Source organism: Onychomys torridus, chromosome 12, assembly GCF_903995425.1.
Source record: "Onychomys torridus chromosome 12, mOncTor1.1, whole genome shotgun sequence".
NCBI classification, from domain to species: Eukaryota; Metazoa; Chordata; class Mammalia; order Rodentia; family Cricetidae; genus Onychomys; species Onychomys torridus.
The window spans coordinates 10,645,036-10,655,120 of record NC_050454.1 but is presented as its reverse complement, the minus strand read 5'-3'; positions in this window follow the sequence as shown (position 1 = coordinate 10,655,120).

Genomic DNA, 10,085 nt, shown 5'->3' with positions numbered 1-10,085 from the left:
TTTGTTCATCCCCTCGTCTCCATGGTTACCAGCACAAGGCAGAAACTCAGAGAAGTTTATGGAAGGAACAAATGGGTGGGAAGCCAGCCGGTCCTCTCACTTCTTCATATGGAAGCTGAGGGACTGACCTACCCATCTCTGAACTAGCTTTTATTTCAAATGTTTAGAGTGTCTGCCAATGGCAAGGAGATTTGCAGCAGTTGGGTGACCATAAAACCATCAACAAATGGCTCTGGTCTTGTGTGTGTTTCCATATTCCCCAGGCTGGTCAGAGGTGACATTTTCCATTTCACTCCCTGGTCCTTCCAAATTAGGTTGTGCTTTCTGTTTGCCCACCTCCATTTCCTGTCTTCTAGTAGCTCCCAAGCAGGCACCGGTTTTGCATACTCTAGCATCTGCTCTACCTTGAGCTGGACCCCTGCCCCAGAAAACTGGAGTGTAAGATGCCACTAGCTGCAAATGGGAGGGAAAAAAAAATCTAAGAATTAAATCCAGAAAGCTGGTGTGATAATTAATAACGTCAACGTGACAGTATCTAAATCACCTAGGACACAAGCCTCTTTGAATCTCTGAAGGAAGTTCTAGGTTGGGTTGAGTTAGGAAGCTCCACACCAAATGTGGGTGACATCTTTCCATGGGCTGGGGTGCTGTCCTGGATCAAAAGAGAGAAATCAATGGGCTGAGGAGGGGGCTCAGTTGGTAAAGTGCCATCTACAAAAGCCTAAGAACCTGAGTTTGGATCCGCAACATCCCCATAAAAAATCTAGGCATGGTGGTACACTCCTGTAATCCAAGTACTAGGGAGACAGATAGGTGAATTCCCAGGGCTTGCCGGTCAGCCAGTCTAGCAGATTCAGCTAGCTCAAGTTCAGTGAAAGACCTTGTCTCAAAAATTAAAATGGAGAGTGACTGAGGGAGACAATGGCCGTTGACTTCTGGCCGTCACACACATGTGCCTGTCATCAGCTCACACAAACACCGACATGCATACACATACAAAAATAAAATGAAGAGAAAAAAAGAGCTGAGCACTAATGTTCATCTCCTTCTGTTTTGCTGCGGTGTGACCAGCTGCCTCACTCCCCTGCAACTGTGCCTTTTCCATCATGCCGGACCGTACCCTTGAACTGTGAGCCAGAACAAGCCCTCCTTCAAGTTGCTTCTATCAGGGCAATGAAGGAAGTAACAAATACAGTTGGTGTCTGCTTCTTTTTTTCCATGGAGATTGTGCTGATCTTAACACTGATAGCCAAATTGCATTTATGGCTTTTGTAGTGTGACCTCCTCACCCGGGACTGGTGTTTGGAAATCACCTAATGCTTTTTTTACCTGTTACTTTCTCCATCACATGATGACTCACTCATTCATTTATTAACTGACAACTCTTCCAACTAAGTCTCATAAATAGGATCTTCAAAATCAGATAGTGTTCTTGGAGCTTAGAATTTGCTTGCCCATCCTCTTTATGTAATTTGCGATTGTGAAAAGTTAGGCTGATCCATTGGTGCTAGGCATTATCAACCTTCGTTGCACCACCTCGACACCCTATAGTTCCCATTTCCCGAGTGAAAACTCCTGCCACATGTGTTCTACCACGTAGCAAAGTGGGGCTGGGTGTGGATTGCTAGCAAATTGGTTCTGTATTTGTGGCAAAGGTGTACAGCACACAGACAATGAAACCAGTTTGACTCGCCCCCTGTTCGGTCAAGCATCAAGGAAGGGGTGATTTTGTCACCATGGAGACTGGCTTTAGTTCATGCACACAGCCAGAGACACCCATTTCCATGTCCCAGCTGTCATCACAGCCAAGTTATCTACCCTTTTGAGCCTAAATATGCACATTTGATGCGAGGATAACAATACCAGCCCTGTCTACTTCCCTGGAGGGTTTGGGAGTCAACTGAAGTAATGTTTTTGACAGCATTTTGTAAACCTTAAGGTGTTTTTCACATTTGAGTTTTTAGTTTGTTTGCTTGCTTGTTTTTTATCATCCTTCTTTCTGTAGTGATAATAGCTCTCAGAATAGCGTTCACCTGGCCAGGTGCTGGGGCAGAGGGAAAGCACATCTTTTTGTCCTCTAAAAGTTGTGTGGCCTGCAGTGTGCAGTTAGATAAACTGACCCAGGGGTCCAGTTTCCAGAAGGACCCAGGCAGAGGTGGGAGGTGTCACAACAGGGGCTGAGAGGCGGCAGGGTGAGTTTCCTGAACCAAGGGCAACCTGAACTCCACAGATCTCTGGGTAGAGTTGGAGGGGAGGAGGTTGGGTGGGACAAAAAGTCAAAGTACACAGAGAGCTCTGGTCCGGAAGCAGCTTTGTGTGTAGGTGGACCTAGGTCAGCAGGGCCTGTTTGCAGGGAGTCAGGCAGGAGAGAAAGCCTGGGGTAATAGAGGTTTCTCCCATCATGGAGGCTATAGGATGTCCTGGGAATCTTGATGGTTTGGCTGGAAGATATGAAGGTTTGGACTGTAGGGAGGTGACATGGAGGGTGAGGAGACCTGTCTGGGGGGACAGCAATGACAATGGAGATCCATAAGCCATGGAGGCCTGCCGGTGACCCCAGAAATGCATCAGTGACATAGATGGTGGGGGAGGTGTCAAGTGTTTGTTTTTCTCAGTGCTGAGGAGTAAGGCCAGGCCTTGACTGTGCTGGGCAAGCTTTCCTGAGGCACATTCCCAGCTCTAAGGGGGGGGACACATTGCTCTGCCTAGGCCAACAGACAGACTTTTTTTGTTTGTTTGTTTTTCGAGACAGGGTTTCTCCATGTAGTTTTGGTGCCTCTCCTGGATCTTGCTCTATAGACCAGGCTGGCCTCAAACTCACAGAGATCCTCCTGGCTCTGTCTCCCGAGTGCTGGGATTAAAGGTGTGTGCCACCACTGCCTGACCCAGACAAACATCTTTAAGAATGAGTTTTCATGTTACCACATGAAAGCGTCCCATGACTTGGAGCTCAGGAAAGAATTTTGGTTCTCTTTTTTCTTTCTTTCTTTCTTTCTTTCTTTCTTTCTTTCTTTCTTTCTTCCTTCCTTCCTTCCTTCCTTCCTTCCTTCCTTCCTTCCTTCCTTAAAACATAATAGTCCCATAATTTGGGAATTTCACATCATGCACCCCATCACACTCACTTCCCAGTCTTCCCAGGTCCACCCCCAACAAAAAAAGAAGGAAAGAAAAAAGAGGAAAACAAAACAAAACAAAACCACAGGCCAGTTTGTGTTACATGTATATATTATTCACTATAGCATGGTCAAACTTTCAGTAGCCAGCCCCATAAAGAAAACTGAGACCTTCCCCACACACACCCGTTAGAAGCCCTCAATTATGGAGAACTATTCTTCAGCATCCTTATCACATTTTTAAAGAGTTCTCTTCACACCATGTGGTGGTAGTTGTAAATGTCTTTAGTCCCAGCACTCAGGAGGCAGAGGCAAGTGGATCTCTGTGAGTTCAAGGCCAGCCTGGTCTACAGAGTGGATTTTGGGACCCCAAGAATACACAGAGAAACTGTGTCTAAAAAAACAAACAAACAAAAGTTTTCTCTGATTTTTTTTTGTCTAGGCTGTTACTTTTTTGGGGTGGTGGTGGTGGTATGTGGAGATAGGGAGGTGGAATGGGGATAGGAAAGAATCAGACTTTAAAAAAAAATTCTGGATTGAAGGTGGCAGATGTGATGCCTTCATACAGATGCTCACCACTGGCAAAAGAAAACAGATTTCAATGGAAGTCAGGAGGGGCAAAGAATCCCATGGTGGATGTTGAGATATTGCCAGAGTCTCCAGAAGAAGGGGATGCCATGAGGTGTGTGTGTGGGGGGGGAATTTCATGAACAGGGTTTTTGTATGATTCAGTGTGTGAAAACAGTTGTTGACAGAAGAAAGGGCAGGAGTGACCATCAGGTTTGTTCACTGAGTGTCCCCGATGAGGGCACGTCATAGAGCACAGGGTGCAGAATGAGCCTGGCTGGAGTGAGCGGCCGAGAGATGAGAAAGGCACACTAGATGGAAGCAACGTGCAGGCATTCATGTGCCTCTTAGGAGGATAGAGGTCCCAGGGTGACTCTTAAAGAACGGAGAGAAGGGACTGGGGTAGAGCAATCTCTGCTCTTGCAGAGACCAGGTTCAATTCTCAGCACCTATGGATGGCTCACAAGCCATCAGTAACTCCAGTTCCAGGGGATCCAGCGCCCTCTTCTGTCCTCCAAAGGAATCTGCATGAATGCGGCACACAAACACTCTGCTCTTGGCAAGGTGTGGGGGAAGACAGGAGAAGGCTCAGTGTTAGCCCTCAGCTCTCGAAGTTTCTATCTCTTTCCAGTAATGCTGCTGAGTCGGGGCTAAGAGCCCATGGGCCTTTGGGTGACATTCCAAATCCAAACTATAGGCAGAGGGAACAGGGAAGAGGGGGAGGAGGATTATAACAATCCAAAATCAAGCCAGGCAGGGGTGATGCAATGCTTTTAATCCCAGCATTTGGGAGATAGAGGCAGGCGAATCTCTGTGAGTTTGATGCCAGCCTGATCTATGGCGTTCCAGGACAGTCAGGGCTACACAGAGAAACCCTGTCTCAAAACAAACAAACAAACAAATCAAACCAAAAACAAACAAGCAAAAAAACAAAATAAAGCAGATGCTTTGTGAGCCCATGTCAACGAAGGGAAGAGGATAGAATTCAGCGCACAGCACTGAGAAATAAGGACAAGGATCGGGGAGTCAGGGAAGGATGGGCTTAAGCGAAAAGACCAGGAGGTAAAGGAGTTGGGGAGAAGATGATCCCAAGGACAGGATTTTACCTGAGAGTGGTTTGGCAAGGCTTCACAGAAGGCCAAAAGCATGTCTCTTCTCTCCATCTCTCCAACCCTAAGCCACTCCTCTGATCTGGTACCTCTCCAAGTCCTCATACCAGCGCTCAGCGCCATCAAAGCCTCCGAAGAAAGGCAGTACCAGGTATGGGGGAGGGGCTGGAGGGAGAGACCTGTTTATTCAAAACAGAACAAGTTCCCAGAGAGTGGCAAGACCGAGGAGGGCCCCCTCCGAGGACAGAAAGAATAACTGTTCCCCAGAACACTGGTTCTACCTAAGAGGGGTGGAGCAAACCTTCCTGCAGGCCTTGGATCCTTGCCTCAATTCCAGTCCTCGGTATAGTCACAAAAATAAGACATTCCTTGAACACGTTCACACTTATCTGTAAAAACAGGGAAGAAATAAACGAAAAGTTTATATATGCGCTATCTCATCCCAATGAGACCATGCTGGTGGTTCTTAAAATGTCACTCAGGGCTGTTGCTTCTGAAACAGGGTTGACACATTGCAATTGCTCTCTTTAGGCTCCGGTAAGGAATAATCCTGTTTTATGGTTTGATGCCTCAGGGATAAATTTTATAACCACATATCCATGGGGAAAAGTGGATGGAAGACAACTCTCTACCAGAAAGCACCAGGTCTGGCATAGTGTGTGTCGATCCTAATAGGTTTTCTCCAGACTGGAGCTGTTGTAAATTAGATCTGTACAGTTCACATCTCACACTGATGACTAAATTGTAACGTAGGCAGGACACGAGGATGGATCACACTTGGGAGGAAAAGTCTTTAAACAGGAAGTACTCCTTAGGCACCCTGGCTGTCGCTCAGCCATACATGTGATTTAGAATGAGAGACACACTCAGAAACAAGGAGAGTCACAACGAAACCTTATTATTAATTTCAATTACAAGCACTTACTTGGGCTGCATCACGGCTCCTCTCAAACTTGTTACAAGGTTTATAGCATAAATAATACCGCCAGGGCCCTGTTTACCTGCTCTGATCCTTTAAATAACACCATATTATTTTGTACTATTCTTAATTATAGTAAGTGTGTGTGTGTGTGTGTGTGTGTGTGTGTGTGTGTGTGAGCGCAGGTTTCCCAGAACTCCCATGGAGCTGGAGTTACAGAGTGTTGTGAGCTGCCTGATGTGGGTGCTGGGAACCAAACTTGGGTCCTGCTCTTAACGGCTGAGACATCTCTCCAGCCCCCTACTACATGCTACCTGGATTTTAGGAAAGTGGATACTTTTATAAACTGAATTCAGACCCATGGCAAGTATTTTCAAAATGACTGATGTACCTCTTGGATGTTTAAAATTTAGTCTCCCAACTAATTCTAACCTGTGTTCCTGTTTGGCCAGACCCATTCGTTAAGTTTACTTAACTTGGCAAATGAACTAGTGGGGAAAGCCTAGCCGGTTGGGGAAGGAGACGTCTGAAAAGGAGTGAATCCTGGTACCCACCGGCAGAGTGTATTCTCTTTGCAGAAAAGAGACAGACATACAGGTGGGGAGAAAGTGAGAAGGAGATGGGATTTTAACTCTTCCTGCTCTGATAGTCACAGCAAAGGATAGGATCACAGTAGATTCTATGAATACGCTCTTTCTCCAACTTAGTACTTCTCCACCTTCCTAAAGCCGCCACCCTTTAATCCAGCTCATGAGTGGTGACCCCCAACCATAAAATTATTTTTGTTGGTACTTCATTACTGTAATTCTGCTACTGTTACAAATGGTAATGTAAATATCTATGTTTTCCGATGGTCTTAGGCAACTCCTGGGAAAGGGTCATTTGGCTTCTAAATGGGGCCACAACCCACTGAGTGGACTGATAGATGAGTCTTCCTAGCGTGTCAGGTTTCCAAGAATTAAAGGGTAGCTTCCCCTTCTCCTCCTCCTCTTCCTCCTCCTCCTCTTCCTCCTCCTCCTCCTGCTTCTTCTAATAATGGTGAGCTACAGGGTCCATCCTGGAGGCCTCAGTTTCTACATATGTAATGGTGGGTGTAAAATAATGCCAGGGCCTTGGTGGAAATTCCTGACGTACGCCTCATACATGCTGTCACTGAGAGAGCATGGACAGGGAGGGACTGTGGGGTTGAAAGGACTTCATGTGATCCCCAATCCAGCCTTCTCACCTTGCCGGTTGGGAAACCAGACCTCAGAAGCTTCAGTGAACCCCCTCAGCATCTCCTGGGTAGTGGCCAGCTTGGTACTCGAGGCCACATTGCCTGTCCCTCGGTCCCTTTCCTTGACTGTGTTGACTATGCTCTTCCAGATGACAGTAGGTGTATTCTGTGCCTCTGGGCATTGAGGCCAGGGTCTCCCACCCACTCAGCAAGGGGTCTAAGACGAAGCGATACTTCCCGGATCCCAGAATGAGTCATCTTGATGTTAAACATTTGACAGTAAGTTTTCTTAGGTACACTTTGACTAGTTATTGATTGTCCTGATAACGTCTATTGTTGCAAAATTAATGATAACTAGGAAGATCAAAGTGTTGCTGGGTGTATATCGTCTTCTTTGTACCAGCCCTCAATAGCATGTCCCCTTTCATATCATTTGACAAGCAATGAGTTCAGTTATTTATTTAGTTTTCACCCAAGTCTCTTGCCGGCCAGGCTGTGAGCATTTTAGCTACAGAAATCATGTCTTTATACCTCAAGTGCCTGGTTCAATAGCTGTCGAATGAATGCATGAAATTTAGAAACAGTGGAAGAAGCTGTGGTCTCCCTCAGGGTCTGTCTGGTGCAATTACAAGTAGATGCTAAAACGACCAGGCAAAAGCCACGGTTAGCTGTCCTAACCGGTGAATAATACACTTGCTGTGGCTGTTCAGAAATGTAATGGCTGACAGATGGGGTGGGCTTTTTCTCCAAGCCCAGTACCTGAGGCTTTCCGTGCATTATTTACTGGCTCGGTCCTCACAGCCCTCGGATGCACTGCCCTCGTGAACTTTTACCCACAGATGGAACTTATTCAAACTGAGGCATGGTACAGGCCGACAGTCCCCGCTACTGGGGAGGCTGAGACTGGAGGATGGCATGACCTGGGGGATTGGAGGCCAGCTGGGGTAAAATAGTGCATGGCATTTCACAAAACAAAACAACAAACCACAGCACAAACAGATTGAATGATTTGACCCGGACTCAAACATTCAAGCAACCAGACCCAGAGCGTGTGCTTTCAACCCAATGGTAAAGCAAGAATTGAGGCAGGGAAGTAAGGCCATCCCCCCCCACCCCACCCCTAACAAAACTTGTATTTAAAAATTTTAAATACAAAAATGATAGTAAAATGGAGATTTCCCCATCTACACCTGCATTTTAACTGTTTCTGCTTTTCCTTTAACCAACCTAATTCTAACTCTGTTTGTTGTTTTCAGACAGCGTGGCAGGTAGCCCAGGCTAGCCTAGACTACTTAGCTGAAAATGGCCTTGAATCTCCCTTCTCCTCCACCTCCCACATGCCTCGGAAGATTGTTGGAAAATGGCTCTTGACGTTCCTTCCTTCCTTCCTTCCTTCCTTCCTTCCTTCCTTCCTTCCTTCCTTCCTCCCTCCCTCCCTCCCTCCCTCCCTCCTTCCTTCCTTTTAAAAGTCAAACCGTTTTATTAGAGAAATTAGGGCAGTTAACCCCTGCCGTCCAGGCAGGCAGCTATGGTGTCCAGCTCCAGTCGAACCCGCGCCAGAAAACAGCAGGACACACCCGGGGACACCCAGAGCCTGACCCCCCCCCCCTCCACACACACACACTTGGGTTGAGTTTTTCCACCTCCTTGCTTCAAGGGAAAAACTTCCCTAGTTTCTTCGCCAATCTGTCTGGGCGCCCTCTGTTTAAACTTCAGCCCTGGCACCTAATACATCACGCGTGGGATGAGTCACTAGCGGGTCTGTCTCGGTGGCTAAACAGGGCTGCGTCGCCACCAGGACTGTCATCTTAGTGCCAGCTGCAGGCAGGCTGCGGGGAGCTTAGTGGGCACTCAAGGTCCACTCAGAAACGAGCTCCCCACCTCCCCACCCCCGGCCCCCCATCTCAGGGCTCCCTGCATCCCAGTCCGGTGCAAAGCATTCGGGGGTCCGAGGTGGCCCCTGCCTGCCCTCTCCTTGCCCCGCTGGCCTGACTCCTGGCAGAGCTCTGCCGGCCTCCGGTGCCCCAAACCTGGCCCCCGCCCAGTTCCCCAGCTTCGAAACGCGGCCCGGAGCTACCGGGGGAACTGGAAAAACACTGGCAGGCCGCCCCACCCCCAGGCCTCGGCGGCCCGGGCGGCCGCGGCTCTGCGGCGGGGGCCTGCTGCCTGGGCGGCGCTGGCCTGGGGCGGGGAAGCGGGGGCGGCGGCCTGCCTGTCAGCGGGAGCGGGCGCGGGCTCGTGTGTCAGCGGCTCCCGCCCCTCGCCGCCCCCGCCGCCGCCCGCCGGGCCTCCCGCCGCCGCCGCCCGCCCTCCCCGCGGCCTGGCAGGCTGCCGGCTGCACAGGCGGGGGTTCGCGCCGTTCTCACGACCTCTCAGGTTGCCTGAGCTCATCTGGGAGCTATTCATTTCCTGCCAGAAAGCAGCCGGGCCTGCTGAGCGAGCCACCTTGGCCGCAGGGCCGCCGGGGTTTGGCCCGGTGTGGCCGCCCTGGGCCGCTCCCGCCCGGCCGTGCTTGCTCCCCGAGGCCTCCCAGGAACCCCGAGCCACCCGGGGCGGGCGCGCGGCGGGGGCACTGCGCCCGCCCATCTGGTTGCACTTAGAAGCCCGGAGGAAGCAAGCAGCGGGTTGTTACCGGCCAAAGGGTGTGGGGAAAGTTAATTGACTTTAATGACAGGTTCCCCGTGACGATGAGGGGGTCCAGTTAAACCTCTGGGTCCCCACTGCGGGAACACGTGGGGGGTGGGGCGGGATGAGACCCCAGGCGGGGGTGGGGGGCAAGCTTTAGTCGCTCACCCCGGCTCAGGCTCTCTCACTTCTCCTCCGGGTGATGCTAGAGACCTCGGGAGAGCCAGGGCCCCAAGGGTCTCCAAGGAGAGGCCTCCGAGGTCCCTGGCCTCAAGGACAGAGTTTGGAGACGTGCATTATCGCTGGAGGGATCAGCTCTGCAGGAGCTGGTAGAGGGGCAAGGCAGCTAGGTGTGCCCTGAGGCGGTATAATTAGGCCAGGCCCAGAGGACCTGCAGGGAGGCCAGAATAAACTGTGGCGCTCCACCTCTCCCCCCAGCTACTTATTTAAGAAACAGCAGGGATGCAGGAGGCAGCAGTGTCTAAGAAATAAATCTGTTCCGTTTATGAACTTGGACCTGTCCTAGTGAAGGGAAA